Genomic DNA, 16,572 nt, shown 5'->3' with positions numbered 1-16,572 from the left:
TGGGTGGAGTCACAGAGGAAAGGCAGTGCCAGGATGCAGGAGAAGAAGCGGTGTAGGCCAGAGAGCAAGAGTGAGTGCAGGACAGGAAGCATAGTGGAGTGGGGTCACTGCTGACAAGCAAGCAGAGCCCACCCCCTCACATGCAAATGGGGTGATTACAAAGGAAGGGATTTGGTGGTGGACATCATCTTTTTATGCCCCCCCTCACTCTCAGAAGGGGTTACATTTTGGGGAGCAGTGTCAAAAGGGGCATTAGGGTGCATTATTAAGGGGTGCCAGGAGACACAGTCCTCCATTCTATAGGCTCATCAAAAACCAACAAGAACAACAGGTAATTCAGCAAGTAGATTTAAAGCCTCTCTGTGGATTTATGTTCATACTGCTCCCTCTAGTAATGTTACAAGGCAACTGCAGTTTAATCACTGGATTGAGAAAGGGGCCGTCCTATGCAAATAATCTCCTCCCATGATTACTTCTGTGAGCTTCCGTTGTGATACAATGATAGGACCTTCAACATATGCTCTTCAGCAGATTTGTAAAGTTATCAAATTGCCTTAGGCTAAGGATTGTTCCACTTGAAGGCCCTCAGATAAGTACCCCACCCTCACTTAGCAGGGTACTGAATTACATGCAGTAATCCTCTATACAGAACATGGGTGTTCGTGGGCCTACTGTAAAGGCTGTGTGCTAAGACTGGGATGTTTAAAATCCCATAGCACAGCAGCCATAAGTCCAGGTTATAGCAGAGGGTGGGAGTAGAAAGAGAGTGTGAGTCAGGTGATAGGGGTGGAGCAAGAAGAACAGGCAGAGAGCGACCCATATAGAGAGAGGAGGTATAGACAGATAATAGCAGGGGTGGTTGGAGAACTTAGAGGAGGAAGGGGGACATAGAGGGAGCATGGTGGGAGACCAAGAGTGGGTGGAGTCACAGAGGAAAGGCAGTGCCAGGATGCAGGAGAAGAAGCGGTGTAGGCCAGAGAGCAAGAGTGAGTGCAGGACAGGAAGCATAGTGGAGTGGGGTCACTGCTGACAAGCAAGCAGAGCCCACCCCCTCACATGCAAATGGGGTGATTACAAAGGAAGGGATTTGGTGGTGGACATCATCTTTTTATGCCCCCCCTCACTCTCAGAAGGGGTTACATTTTGGGGAGCAGTGTCAAAAGGGGCATTAGGGTGCATTATTAAGGGGTGACAGGAGACACAGTCCTCCATTCTATAGGCTCATCAAAAACCAACAAGAACAACAGGTAATTCAGCAAGTAGATTTAAAGCCTCTCTGTGGATTTATGTTCATACTGCTCCCTCTAGTAATGTTACAAGGCAACTGCAGTTTAATCACTGGATTGAGAAAGGGGACGTCCTATGCAAATAATCTCCTCCCATGATTACTTCTGTGAGCTTCCGTTGTGATACAATGATAGGACCTTCAACATATGCTCTTCAGCAGATTTGTAAAGTTATCAAATTGCCTTAGGCTAAGGATTGTTCCACTTGAAGGCCCTCAGATAAGTACCCCACCCTCACTTAGCAGGGTACTGAATTACATGCAGTAATCCTCTATACAGAACATGGGTGTTCGTGGGCCTACTGTAAAGGCTGTGTGCTAAGACTGGGATGTTTAAAATCCCATAGCACAGCAGCCATAGGTCCAGGTTATAGCAGAGGGTGGGAGTAGAAAGAGAGTGTGAGTCAGATGGTAGGAGTGGAGCAAGAAGGACAGGCAGAGAGAGACCCATATAGAGAGAGGAGGTATAGACAGATAATAGCAGGGGTGGTTGGAGAACTTAGAGGAGGAAGGGGGACATTGAGGGAGCATGGTGGGAGACCAAGAGTGGGTGGAGTCACAGAGGAAAGGCAGTGCCAGGATGCAGGAGAAAAAGCGGTGTAGGCCAGAGAGCAAGAGTGAGTGCAGGACAGGAAGCATAGTGGAGTGGGGTCAATGCTGACAAGCAAGCAGAGCCCACCCCCTCACATGCAAATGGGGTGATTTCAAAGGAAGGGATTTGGTGGTGGACATCATCTTTTTATGCCCCCCCTCACTCTCAGAAGGGGTTACATTTTGGGGAGCAGTGTCAAAAGGGGCATTAGGGTGCATTATTAAGGGGTGCCAGGAGACACAGTCCTCCATTCTAAAGGCTCATCAAAAACCAACAAGAACAAAAGGTAATTCAGCAAGTAGATTTAAAGCCTCTCTGTGGATTTATGTTCAACTGCTCCCTCTAGTAATGTTACATGGCAACTGCAGTTTAATCACTGGATTGAGAAAGGGGCCGTCCTATGCAAATAATCTCCTCCCATGATTACTTCTGTGAGCTTCCGTTGTGATACAATGATAGGACCTTCAACATATGCTCTTCAGCAGATTTGTAAAGTTATCAAATTGCCTTAGGCTAAGGATTGTTCCACTTGAAGGCCCTCAGATAAGTACCCCACCCTCACTTAGCAGGGTACTGAATTACATGCAGTAATCCTCTATACAGAACATGGGTGTTCGTGGGCCTACTGTAAAGGCTGTGTGCTAAGACTGGGATGTTTAAAATCCCATAGCACAGCAGCCATAGGTCCAGGTTATAGCAGAGGGTGGGAGTAGAAAGAGAGTGTGAGTCAGATGGTAGGAGTGGAGCAAGAAGGACAGGCAGAGAGAGACCCATATAGAGAGAGGAGGTATAGACAGATAATAGCAGGGGTGGTTGGAGAACTTAGAGGAGGAAGGGGGACATTGAGGGAGCATGGTGGGAGACCAAGAGTGGGTGGAGTCACAGAGGAAAGGCAGTGCCAGGATGCAGGAGAAGAAGCGGTGTAGGCCAGAGAGCAAGAGTGAGTGCAGGACAGGAAGCATAGTGGAGTGGGGTCAATGCTGACAAGCAAGCAGAGCCCACCCCCTCACATGCAAATGGGGTGATTTCAAAGGAAGGGATTTGGTGGTGGACATCATCTTTTTATGCCCCCCCTCACTCTCAGAAGGGGTTACATTTTGGGGAGCAGTGTCAAAAGGGGCATTAGGGTGCATTATTAAGGGGTGCCAGGAGACACAGTCCTCCATTCTAAAGGCTCATCAAAAACCAACAAGAACAAAAGGTAATTCAGCAAGTAGATTTAAAGCCTCTCTGTGGATTTATGTTCAACTGCTCCCTCTAGTAATGTTACATGGCAACTGCAGTTTAATCACTGGATTGAGAAAGGGGCCGTCCTATGCAAATAATCTCCTCCCATGATTACTTCTGTGAGCTTCCGTTGTGATACAATGATAGGACCTTCAACATATGCTCTTCAGCAGATTTGTAAAGTTATCAAATTGCCTTAGGCTAAGGATTGTTCCACTTGAAGGCCCTCAGATAAGTACCCCACCCTCACTCAGCAGGGTACTGAATTACATGCAGTAATCCTCTATTCAGAACATGGCCGTTTGTGGGCCTACTGTAAAGGCTGTATGTTAAGACTGGGATGTTTAAAATCCCATAGCACAGCAGCCATAGGTCCAGGTTATAGCAGAGGGAGGGAGTAGAAAGAGAGTGTGAGTCAGGAGGTAGGGGTGGAGCAAGAAGAACAGGCAGAGAGAGACCCATATAGAGAGAGGAGGTATAGACAGATAATAGCAGGGGTGGTTGGAGAACTTAGAGGAGGAAGGGGGACATTGAGGGAGCATGGTGGGAGACCAAGAGTGGGTGGAGTCACAGAGGAAAGGCAGTGCCAGGATGCAGGAGAAGAAGCGGTGTAGGCCAGAGAGCAAGAGTGAGTGCAGGACAGGAAGCATAGTGGAGTGGGGTCACTGCTGACAAGCAAGCAGAGCCCACCCCCTCACATGCAAATGGGGTGATTACAAAGGAAGGGATTTGGTGGTGGACATCATCTTTTTATGCCCCCCCTCACTCTCAGAAGGGGTTACATTTTGGGGAGCAGTGTCAAAAGGGGCATTAGGGTGCATTATTAAGGGGTGCCAGGAGACACAGTCCTCCATTCTATAGGCTCATCAACAACCAACAAGAACAACAGGTAATTCAGCAAGTAGATTTAAAGCCTCTCTGTGGATTTATGTTCATACTGCTCCCTCTAGTAATGTTACAAGGCAACTGCAGTTTAATCACTGGATTGAGAAAGGGGACGTCCTATGCAAATAATCTCCTCCCATGATTACTTCTGTGAGCTTCCGTTGTGATACAATGATAGGACCTTCAACATATGCTCTTCAGCAGATTTGTAAAGTTATCAAATTGCCTTAGGCTAAGGATTGTTCCACTTGAAGGCCCTCAGATAAGTACCCCACCCTCACTTAGCAGGGTACTGAATTACATGCAGTAATCCTCTATACAGAACATGGGTGTTCGTGGGCCTACTGTAAAGGCTGTGTGCTAAGACTGGGATGTTTAAAATCCCATAGCACAGCAGCCATAGGTCCAGGTTATAGCAGAGGGTGGGAGTAGAAAGAGAGTGTGAGTCAGATGGTAGGAGTGGAGCAAGAAGGACAGGCAGAGAGAGACCCATATAGAGAGAGGAGGTATAGACAGATAATAGCAGGGGTGGTTGGAGAACTTAGAGGAGGAAGGGGGACATTGAGGGAGCATGGTGGGAGACCAAGAGTGGGTGGAGTCACAGAGGAAAGGCAGTGCCAGGATGCAGGAGAAAAAGCGGTGTAGTCCAGAGAGCAAGAGTGAGTGCAGGACAGGAAGCATAGTGGAGTGGGGTCAATGCTGACAAGCAAGCAGAGCCCACCCCCTCACATGCAAATGGGGTGATTTCAAAGGAAGGGATTTGGTGGTGGACATCATCTTTTTATGCCCCCCCTCACTCTCAGAAGGGGTTACATTTTGGGGAGCAGTGTCAAAAGGGGCATTAGGGTGCATTATTAAGGGGTGCCAGGAGACACAGTCCTCCATTCTAAAGGCTCATCAAAAACCAACAAGAACAAAAGGTAATTCAGCAAGTAGATTTAAAGCCTCTCTGTGGATTTATGTTCAACTGCTCCCTCTAGTAATGTTACATGGCAACTGCAGTTTAATCACTGGATTGAGCAAGGGGCCGTCCTATGCAAATAATCTCCTCCCATGATTACTTCTGTGAGCTTCCGTTGTGATACAATGATAGGACCTTCAACATATGCTCTTCAGCAGATTTGTAAAGTTATCAAATTGCCTTAGGCTAAGGATTGTTCCACTTGAAGGCCCTCAGATAAGTACCCCACCCTCACTTAGCAGGGTACTGAATTACATGCAGTAATCCTCTATACAGAACATGGCCGTTTGTGGGCCTACTGTAAAGGCTGTATGTTAAGACTGGGATGTTTAAAATCCTATAGCACAGCAGCCATAGGTCCAGGTTATAGCAGAGGGTGGGAGTAGAAAGAGAGTGTGAGTCAGGTGGTAGGGGTGGAGCAAGAAGAACAGGCAGAGAGAGACCCATATAGAGAGAGGAGGTATAGACAGATAATAGCAGGGGTGGTTGGAGAACTTAGAGGAGGAAGGGGGACATTGAGGGAGCATGGTGGGAGACCAAGAGTGGGTGGAGTCACAGAGGAAAGGCAGTGCCAGGATGCAGGAGAAGAAGCGGTGTAGGCCAAGAGAGCAAGAGTGAGTGCAGGACAGGAAGCATAGTGGAGTGGGGTCACTGCTGACAAGCAAGCAGAGCCCACCCCCTCACATGCAAATGGGGTGATTACAAAGGAAGGGATTTGGTGGTGGACATCATCTTTTTATGCCCCCCCTCACTCTCAGAAGGGGTTACATTTTGGGGAGCAGTGTCAAAAGGGGCATTAGGGTGCATTATTAAGGGGTGCCAGGAGACACAGTCCTCCATTCTATAGGCTCATCAACAACCAACAAGAACAACAGGTAATTCAGCAAGTAGATTTAAAGCCTCTCTGTGGATTTATGTTCATACTGCTCCCTCTAGTAATGTTACAAGGCAACTGCAGTTTAATCACTGGATTGAGAAAGGGGCCGTCCTATGCAAATAATCTCCTCCCATGATTACTTCTGTGAGCTTCCGTTGTGATACAATGATAGGACCTTCAACATATGCTCTTCAGCAGATTTGTAAAGTTATCAAATTGCCTTAGGCTAAGGATTGTTCCACTTGAAGGCCCTCAGATAAGTACCCACCCTCACTTAGCAGGGTACTGAATTACATGCAGTAATCCTCTATACAGAAGATGGAGTTTGTGGGCCTACTGTAAAGGCTGTATGCTAAAACTGGGATGTTTAAAATTCTATAGCACAGCAGCCATAGGTCGAGGTTATAGCAGAGGGTGGGAGTAGAAAGAGAGTGTGAGTCAGGTGGTAGGGGTGGAGCAAGAAGGACAGGCAGAGAGAGACCCGTATAGAGAGAGGAGGTATAGACAGATAATAGCAGGGGTGGTTGGAGAACTTAGAGGAGGAAGGGGGACATTGAGGGAGCATGGTGGGAGACCAAGAGTGGGTGGAGTCACAGAGGAAAGGCAGTGCCAGGATGCAGGAGAAGAAGCGGTGTAGGCCAGAGAGCAAGAGTGAGTGCAGGACAGGAAGCATAGTGGAGTGGGGTCAATGCTGACAAGCAAGCAGAGCCCACCCCCTCACATGCAAATGGGGTGATTTCAAAGGAAGGGATTTGGTGGTGGACATCATCTTTTTATGCCCCCCCTCACTCTCAGAAGGGGTTACATTTTGGGGAGCAGTGTCAAAAGGGGCATTAGGGTGCATTATTAAGGGGTGCCAGGAGACACAGTCCTCCATTCTATAGGCTCATCAAAAACCAACAAGAACAACAGGTAATTCAGCAAGTAGATTTAAAGCCTCTCTGTGGATTTATGTTCATACTGCTCCCTCTAGTAATGTTACAAGGCAACTGCAGTTTAATCACTGGATTGAGAAAGGGGCCGTCCTATGCAAATAATCTCCTCCCATGATTACTTCTGTGAGCTTCCGTTGTGATACAATGATAGGACCTTCAACATATGCTCTTCAGCAGATTTGTAAAGTTATCAAATTGCCTTAGGCTAAGGATTGTTCCACTTGAAGGCCCTCAGATAAGTACCCCACCCTCACTTAGCAGGGTACTGAATTACATGCAGTAATCCTCTATACAGAACATGGGCGTTTGTGGGCCTACTGTAAAGGCTGTATGTTAAGACTGGGATGTTTAAAATCCCATAGCACAGCAGCCATAGGTCCAGGTTATAGCAGAGGCTGGGAGTAGAAAGAGAGTGTGAGTCAGGTGGTGGGGGTGGAGCAAGAAGGACAGGCAGAGAGAGACCCATATAGAGAGAGGAGGTATAGACAGATAATAGCAGGGGTGGTTGGAGAACTTAGAGGAGGAAGGGGGACATTGAGGGAGCATGGTGGGAGACCAAGAGTGGGTGGAGTCACAGAGGAAAGGCAGTGCCAGTATGCAGGAGAAGAAGTGGTGTAGGCCAGAGAGCAAGAGTGAGTGCAGGACAGGAAGCATAGTGGAGTGGGATCACTGCTGACAAGCAAGCAGAGCCCAGCCCCTCGCATGCAAATGGGGTGATTACAAAGGAAGGGATTTGGTGGTGGACATCATCTTTTTATGCCCCCCCTCACTCTCAGAAGGGGTCAAATTTTGGGGAGCAGTGTCAAAAAGGGCATTAGGGTGCATTATTAAGGGGTGCCAGGAGACACAGTCCTCCATTCTAAAGGCTCATCAAAAACCAACAAGAACAAAAGGTAATTCAGCAAGTAGATTTAAAGCCTCTCTGTGGATTTATGTTCAACTGCTCCCTCTAGTAATGTTACATGGCAACTGCAGTTTAATCACTGGATTGAGAAAGGGGCCGTCCTATGCAAATAATCTCCTCCCATGATTACTTCTGTGAGCTTCCGTTGTGATACAATGATAGGACCTTCAACATATGCTCTTCAGCAGATTTGTAAAGTTATCAAATTGCCTTAGGCTAAGGATTGTTCCACTTGAAGGCCCTCAGATAAGTACCCCACCCTCACTTAGCAGGGTACTGAATTACATGCAGTAATCCTCTATACAGAACATGGCCGTTCGTGGGCCTACTGTAAAGGCTGTATGCTAAGACTGGGATGTTTAAAATCCCATAGCACAGCAGCCATAGGTCCAGATTATAGCAGAGGGTGGGAGTAGAAAGAGAGTGTGAGTCAGGTGGTAGGGGTGGAGCAAGAAGAACAGGCAGAGAGAGACCCATATAGAGAGAGGAGGTATAGACAGATAATAGCAGGGGTGGTTGGAGAACTTAGAGGAGGAAGGGGGACATTGAGGGAGCATGGTGGGAGACCAAGAGTGGGTGGAGTCACAGAGGAAAGGCAGTGCCAGGATGCAGGAGAAGAAGCGGTGTAGGCCAGAGAGCAAGAGTGAGTGCAGGACAGGAAGCATAGTGGAGTGGGGTCACTGCTGACAAGCAAGCAGAGCCCACCCCCTCACATGCAAATGGGGTGATTACAAAGGAAGGGATTTGGTGGTGGACATCATCTTTTTATGCCCCCCCTCACTCTCAGAAGGGGTTACATTTTGGGGAGCAGTGTCAAAAGGGGCATTAGGGTGCATTATTAAGGGGTGCCAGGAGACACAGTCCTCCATTCTATAGGCTCATCAACAACCAACAAGAACAACAGGTAATTCAGCAAGTAGATTTAAAGCCTCTCTGTGGATTTATGTTCATACTGCTCCCTCTAGTAATGTTACAAGGCAACTGCAGTTTAATCACTGGATTGAGAAAGGGGCCGTCCTATGCAAATAATCTCCTCCCATGATTACTTCTGTGAGCTTCCGTTGTGATACAATGATAGGACCTTCAACATATGCTCTTCAGCAGATTTGTAAAGTTATCAAATTGCCTTAGGCTAAGGATTGTTCCACTTGAAGGCCCTCAGATAAGTACCCCACCCTCACTTAGCAGGGTACTGAATTACATGCAGTAATCCTCTATACAGAACATGGGTGTTCGTGGGCCTACTGTAAAGGCTGTGTGCTAAGACTGGGATGTTTAAAATCCCACAGCACTGCAGCCATAGGTCCAGGTTATAGCAGAGGGTGGGAGTAGAAAGAGAGTGTGAGTCAGATGGTAGGAGTGGAGCAAGAAGGACAGGCAGAGAGAGACCCATATAGAGAGAGGAGGTATAGACAGATAATAGCAGGGGTGGTTGGAGAACTTAGAGGAGGAAGGGGGACATTGAGGGAGCATGGTGGGAGACCAAGAGTGGGTGGAGTCACAGAGGAAAGGCAGTGCCAGGATGCAGGAGAAGAAGCGGTGTAGGCCAGAGAGCAAGAATGAGTGCAGGACAGGAAGCATAGTGGAGTGGGGTCAATGCTGACAAGCAAGCAGAGCCCACCCCCTCACATGCAAATGGGGTGATTTCAAAGGAAGGGATTTGGTGGTGGACATCATCTTTTTATGCCCCCCCTCACTCTCAGAAGGGGTTACATTTTGGGGAGCAGTGTCAAAAGGGGCATTAGGGTGCATTATTAAGGGGTGCCAGGAGACACAGTCCTCCATTCTATAGGCTCATCAAAAACCAACAAGAACAACAGGTAATTCAGCAAGTAGATTTAAAGCCTCTCTGTGGATTTATGTTCATACTGCTCCCTCTAGTAATGTTACAAGGCAACTGCAGTTTAATCGCTGGATTGAGAAAGGGGCCGTCCTATGCAAATAATCTCCTCCCATGATTACTTCTGTGAGCTTCCGTTGTGATACAATGATAGGACCTTCAACATATGCTCTTCAGCAGATTTGTAAAGTTATCAAATTGCCTTAGGCTAAGGATTGTTCCACTTGAAGGCCCTCAGATAAGTACCCCACCCTCACTTAGCAGGGTACTGAATTACATGCAGTAATCCTCTATACAGAACATGGGTGTTCGTGGGCCTACTGTAAAGGCTGTGTGCTAAGACTGGGATGTTTAAAATCCCATAGCACAGCAGCCATAGGTCCAGGTTATAGCAGAGGGTGGGAGTAGAAAGAGAGTGTGAGTCAGATGGTAGGAGTGGAGCAAGAAGGACAGGCAGAGAGAGACCCATATAGAGAGAGGAGGTATAGACAGATAATAGCAGGGGTGGTTGGAGAACGTAGAGGAGGAAGGGGGACAGTGAGGGAGCATGGTGGGAGACCAAGAGTGGGTGGAGTCACAGAGGAAAGGCAGTGCCAGGATGCAGGAGAAGAAGCGGTGTAGGCCAGAGAGCAAGAGTGAGTGCAGGACAGGAAGCATAGTGGAGTGGGGTCAATGCTGACAAGCAAGCAGAGCCCACCCCCTCACATGCAAATGGGGTGATTTCAAAGGAAGGGATTTGGTGGTGGACATCATCTTTTTATGCCCCCCCTCACTCTCAGAAGGGGTTACATTTTGGGGAGCAGTGTCAAAAGGGGCATTAGGGTGCATTATTAAGGGGTGCCAGGAGACACAGTCCTCCATTCTAAAGGCTCATCAAAAACCAACAAGAACAAAAGGTAATTCAGCAAGTAGATTTAAAGCCTCTCTGTGGATTTATGTTCAACTGCTCCCTCTAGTAATGTTACATGGCAACTGCAGTTTAATCACTGGATTGAGAAAGGGGCCGTCCTATGCAAATAATCTCCTCCCATGATTACTTCTGTGAGCTTCCGTTGTGATACAATGATAGGACCTTCAACATATGCTCTTCAGCAGATTTGTAAAGTTATCAAATTGCCTTAGGCTAAGGATTGTTCCACTTGAAGGCCCTCAGATAAGTACCCCACCCTCACTTAGCAGGGTACTGAATTACATGCAGTAATCCTCTATACAGAACATGGCCGTTTGTGGGCCTACTGTAAAGGCTGTATGTTAAGACTGGGATGTTTAAAATCCCATAGCACAGCAGCAATAGGTCCAGCTTATAGCAGAGGGTGGGAGTAGAAAGAGAGTGTGAGTCAGGTGGTAGGGGTGGAGCAAGAAGAACAGACAGAGAGAGACCCATATAGAGAGAGGAGGTATAGACAGATAATAGCAGGGGTGGTTGGAGAACTTAGAGGAGGAAGGGGGACATTGAGGGAGCATGGTGGGAGACCAAGAGTGGGTGGAGTCACAGAGGAAAGGCAGTGCCAGGATGCAGGAGAAGAAGCGGTGTAGGCCAGAGAGCAAGAGTGAGTGCAGGACAGGAAGCATAGTGGAGTGGGGTCACTGCTGACAAGCAAGCAGAGCCCACCCCCTCACATGCAAATGGGGTGATTACAAAGGAAGGGATTTGGTGGTGGACATCATCTTTTTATGCCCCCCCTCACTCTCAGAAGGGGTTACATTTTGGGGAGCAGTGTCAAAAGGGGCATTAGGGTGCATTATTAAGGGGTGCCAGGAGACACAGTCCTCCATTCTATAGGCTCATCAACAACCAACAAGAACAACAGGTAATTCAGCAAGTAGATTTAAAGCCTCTCTGTGGATTTATGTTCATACTGCTCCCTCTAGTAATGTTACAAGGCAACTGCAGTTTAATCACTGGATTGAGAAAGGGGCCGTCCTATGCAAATAATCTCCTCCCATGATTACTTCTGTGAGCTTCCGTTGTGATACAATGATAGGACCTTCAACATATGCTCTTCAGCAGATTTGTAAAGTTATCAAATTGCCTTAGGCTAAGGATTGTTCCACTTGAAGGCCCTCAGATAAGTACCCCACCCTCACGTAGCAGGGTACTGAATTACATGCAGTAATCCTCTATACAGAACATGGGTGTTCGTGGGCCTACTGTAAAGGCTGTGTGCTAAGACTGGGATGTTTAAAATCCCATAGCACAGCAGTCATAGGTCCAGGTTATAGCAGAGGGTGGGAGTAGAAAGAGAGTGTGAGTCAGATGGTAGGAGTGGAGCAAGAAGGACAGGCAGAGAGAGCCCCATATAGAGAGAGGAGGTATAGACAGATAATAGCAGGGGTGGTTGGAGAACTTAGAGGAGGAAGGGGGACATTGAGGGAGCATAGTGGGAGACCAAGAGTGGGTGGAGTCACAGAGGAAAGGCAGTGCCAGGATGCAGGAGAAGAAGCGGTGTAGGCCAGAGAGCAAGAGTGAGTGCAGGACAGGAAGCATAGTGGAGTGGGGTCAATGCTGACAAGCAAGCAGAGCCCACCCCCTCACATGCAAATGGGGTGATTTCAAAGGAAGGGATTTGGTGGTGGACATCATCTTTTTATGCCCCCCCTCACTCTCAGAAGGGGTTACATTTTGGGGAGCAGTGTCAAAAGGGGCATTAGGGTGCATTATTAAGGGGTGCCAGGAGACACAGTCCTCCATTCTAAAGGCTCATCAAAAACCAACAAGAACAAAAGGTAATTCAGCAAGTAGATTTAAAGCCTCTCTGTGGATTTATGTTCAACTGCTCCCTCTAGTAATGTTACATGGCAACTGCAGTTTAATCACTGGATTGAGAAAGGGGCCGTCCTATGCAAATAATCTCCTCCCATGATTACTTCTGTGAGCTTCCGTTGTGATACAATGATAGGACCTTCAACATATGCTCTTCAGCAGATTTGTAAAGTTATCAAATTGCCTTAGGCTAAGGATTGTTCCACTTGAAGGCCCTCAGATAAGTACCCCACCCTCACTTAGCAGGGTACTGAATTACATGCAGTAATCCTCTATACAGAACATGGCCGTTTGTGGGCCTACTGTAAAGGCTGTATGTTAAGACTGGGATGTTTAAAATCCCATAGCTCAACAGCCATAGGTCCAAGTTATAGCAGAGGGTGGGAGTAGAAAGAGAGTGTGAGTCAGGTGGTAGGGGTGGAGCAAGAAGAACAGGCAGAGAGAGACCCATATAGAGAGAGGAGGTATAGACAGATAATAGCAGGGGTGGTTGGAGAACTTAGAGGAGGAAGGGGGACATTGAGGGAGCATGGTGGGAGACCAAGAGTGGGTGGAGTCACAGAGGAAAGGCAGTGCCAGGATGCAGGAGAAGAAGCGGTGTAGGCCAGAGAGCAAGAGTGAGTGCAGGACAGGAAGCATAGTGGAGTGGGGTCACTGCTGACAAGCAAGCAGAGCCCACCCCCTCACATGCAAATGGGGTGATTACAAAGGAAGGGATTTGGTGGTGGACATCATCTTTTTATGCCCCCCCTCACTCTCAGAAGGGGTTACATTTTGGGGAGCAGTGTCAAAAGGGGCATTAGGGTGCATTATTAAGGGGTGCCAGGAGACACAGTCCTCCATTCTATAGGCTCATCAAAAACCAACAAGAACAACAGGTAATTCAGCAAGTAGATTTAAAGCCTCTCTGTGGATTTATGTTCATACTGCTCCCTCTAGTAATGTTACAAGGCAACTGCAGTTTAATCACTGGATTGAGAAAGGGGCCGTCCTATGCAAATAATCTCCTCCCATGATTACTTCTGTGAGCTTCCGTTGTGATACAATGATAGGACCTTCAACATATGCTCTTCAGCAGATTTGTAAAGTTATCAAATTGCCTTAGGCTAAGGATTGTTCCACTTGAAGGCCCTCAGATAAGTACCCCACCCTCACTTAGCAGGGTACTGAATTACATGCAGTAATCCTCTATACAGAACATGGGTGTTCGTGGGCCTACTGTAAAGGCTGTGTGCTAAGACTGGGATGTTTAAAATCCCATAGCACAGCAGCCATAAGTCCAGGTTGTAGCAGAGGGTGGGAGTAGAAAGAGAGTGTGAGTCAGGTGATAGGGGTGGAGCAAGAAGAACAGGCAGAGAGCGACCCATATAGAGAGAGGAGGTATAGACAGATAATAGCAGGGGTGGTTGGAGAACTTAGAGGAGGAAGGGGGACATTGAGGGAGCATGGTGGGAGACCAAGAGTGGGTGGAGTCACAGAGGAAAGGCAGTGCCAGGATGCAGGAGAAGAAGCGGTGTAGGCCAGAGAGCAAGAGTGAGTGCAGGACAGGAAGCATAGTGGAGTGGGGTCACTGCTGACAAGCAAGCAGAGCCCACCCCCTCACATGCAAATGGGGTGATTACAAAGGAAGGGATTTGGTGGTGGACATCATCTTTTTATGCCCCCCCTCACTCTCAGAAGGGGTTACATTTTGGGGAGCAGTGTCAAAAGGGGCATTAGGGTGCATTATTAAGGGGTGCCAGGAGACACAGTCCTCCATTCTATAGGCTCATCAAAAACCAACAAGAACAACAGGTAATTCAGCAAGTAGATTTAAAGCCTCTCTGTGGATTTATGTTCATACTGCTCCCTCTAGTAATGTTACAAGGCAACTGCAGTTTAATCACTGGATTGAGAAAGGGGCCGTCCTATGCAAATAATCTCCTCCCATGATTACTTCTGTGAGCTTCCGTTGTGATACAATGATAGGACCTTCAACATATGCTCTTCAGCATATTTGTAAAGTTATCAAATTGCCTTAGGCTAAGGATTGTTCCACTTGAAGGCCCTCAGATAAGTACCCCACCCTCACTTAGCAGGGTACTGAATTACATGCAGTAATCCTCTATACAGAACATGGGTGTTCGTGGGCCTACTGTAAAGGCTGTGTGCTAAGACTGGGATGTTTAAAATCCCATAGCACAGCAGCCATAGGTCCAGGTTATAGCAGAGGGTGGGAGTAGAAAGAGAGTGTGAGTCAGATGGTAGGAGTGGAGCAAGAAGGACAGGCAGAGAGAGACCCATATAGAGAGAGGAGGTATAGACAGATAATAGCAGGGGTGGTTGGAGAACTTAGAGGAGGAAGGGGGACATTGAGGGAGCATGGTGGGAGACCAAGAGTGGGTGGAGTCACAGAGGAAAGGCAGTGCCAGGATGCAGGAGAAGAAGCGGTGTAGGCCAGAGAGCAAGAGTGAGTGCAGGACAGGAAGCATAGTGGAGTGGGGTCAATGCTGACAAGCAAGCAGAGCCCACCCCCTCACATGCAAATGGGGTGATTTCAAAGGAAGGGATTTGGTGGTGGACATCATCTTTTTATGCCCCCCCTCACTCTCAGAAGGGGTTACATTTTGGGGAGCAGTGTCAAAAGGGGCATTAGGGTGCATTATTAAGGGGTGCCAGGAGACACAGTCCTCCATTCTAAAGGCTCATCAAAAACCAACAAGAACAAAAGGTAATTCAGCAAGTAGATTTAAAGCCTCTCTGTGGATTTATGTTCAACTGCTCCCTCTAGTAATGTTACATGGCAACTGCAGTTTAATCACTGGATTGAGAAAGGGGCCGTCCTATGCAAATAATCTCCTCCCATGATTACTTCTATGAGCTTCCGTTGTGATACAATGATAGGACCTTCAACATATGCTCTTCAGCAGATTTGTAAAGTTATCAAATTGCCTTAGGCTAAGGATTGTTCCACTTGAAGGCCCTCAGATAAGTACCCCACCCTCACTTAGCAGGGTACTGAATTACATGCAGTAATCCTCTATACAGAACATGGCCGTTTGTGGGCCTACTGTAAAGGCTGTATGTTAAGACTGGGATGTTTAAAATCCCATAGCACAGCAGCCATAGGTCCAGGTTATAGCAGAGGGTGGGAGTAGAAAGAGAGTGTGATTCAGGTGGTAGGGGTGGAGCAAGAAAAACAGGCAGAGAGAGACCCATATAGAGAGAGGAGGTATAGACAGATAATAGCAGGGGTGGTTGGAGAACTTAGAGGAGGAAGGGGGACATTGAGGGAGCATGGTGGGAGACCAAGAGTGGGTGGAGTCACAGAGGAAAGGCAGTGCCAGGATGCAGGAGAAGAAACGGTGTAGGCCAGAGAGCAAGAGTGAGTGCAGGACAGGAAGCATAGTGGAGTGGGGTCACTGCTGACAAGCAAGCAGAGCCCACCCCCTCACATGCAAATGGGGTGATTACAAAGGAAGGGATTTGGTGGTGGACATCATCTTTTTATGCCCCCCCTCACTCTCAGAAGGGGTTACATTTTGGGGAGCAGTGTCAAAAGGGGCATTAGGGTGCATTATTAAGGGGTGCCAGGAGACACAGTCCTCCATTCTATAGGCTCATCAACAACCAACAAGAACAACAGGTAATTCAGCAAGTAGATTTAAAGCCTCTCTGTGGATTTATGTTCATACTGCTCCCTCTAGTAATGTTACAAGGCAACTGCAGTTTAATCACTGGATTGAGAAAGGGGACGTCCTATGCAAATAATCTCCTCCCATGATTACTTCTGTGAGCTTCCGTTGTGATACAATGATAGGACCTTCAACATATGCTCTTCAGCAGATTTGTAAAGTTATCAAATTGCCTTAGGCTAAGGATTGTTCCACTTGAAGGCCCTCAGATAAGTACCCCACCCTCACTTAGCAGGGTACTGAATTACATGCAGTAATCCTCTATACAGAACATGGGTGTTCGTCGGCCTACTGTGAAGGCTGTGTGCTAAGACTGGGATGTTTAAAATCCCATAGCACAGCAGCCATAGGTCCAGGTTATAGCAGAGGGTGGGAGTAGAAAGAGAGTGTGAGTCAGATGGTAGGAGTGGAGCAAGAAGGACAGGCAGAGAGAGACCCATATAGAGAGAGGAGGTATAGACAGATAATAGCAGGGGTGGTTGGAGAACTTAGAGGAGGAAGGGGGACATTGAGGGAGCATGGTGGGAGACCAAGAGTGGGTGGAGTCACAGAGGAAAGGCAGTGCCAGGATGCAGGAGAAAAAGCGGTGTAGGCCAGAGAGCAAGAGTGAGTGCAGGACAGGAAGCAT

Source organism: Pleurodeles waltl, chromosome 1_2, assembly GCF_031143425.1.
Source record: "Pleurodeles waltl isolate 20211129_DDA chromosome 1_2, aPleWal1.hap1.20221129, whole genome shotgun sequence".
Taxonomy (NCBI): Eukaryota; Metazoa; Chordata; class Amphibia; order Caudata; family Salamandridae; genus Pleurodeles; species Pleurodeles waltl.
The sequence above is the reverse complement of the archived record's forward strand: the minus strand, read 5'-3'. Positions refer to the sequence as shown.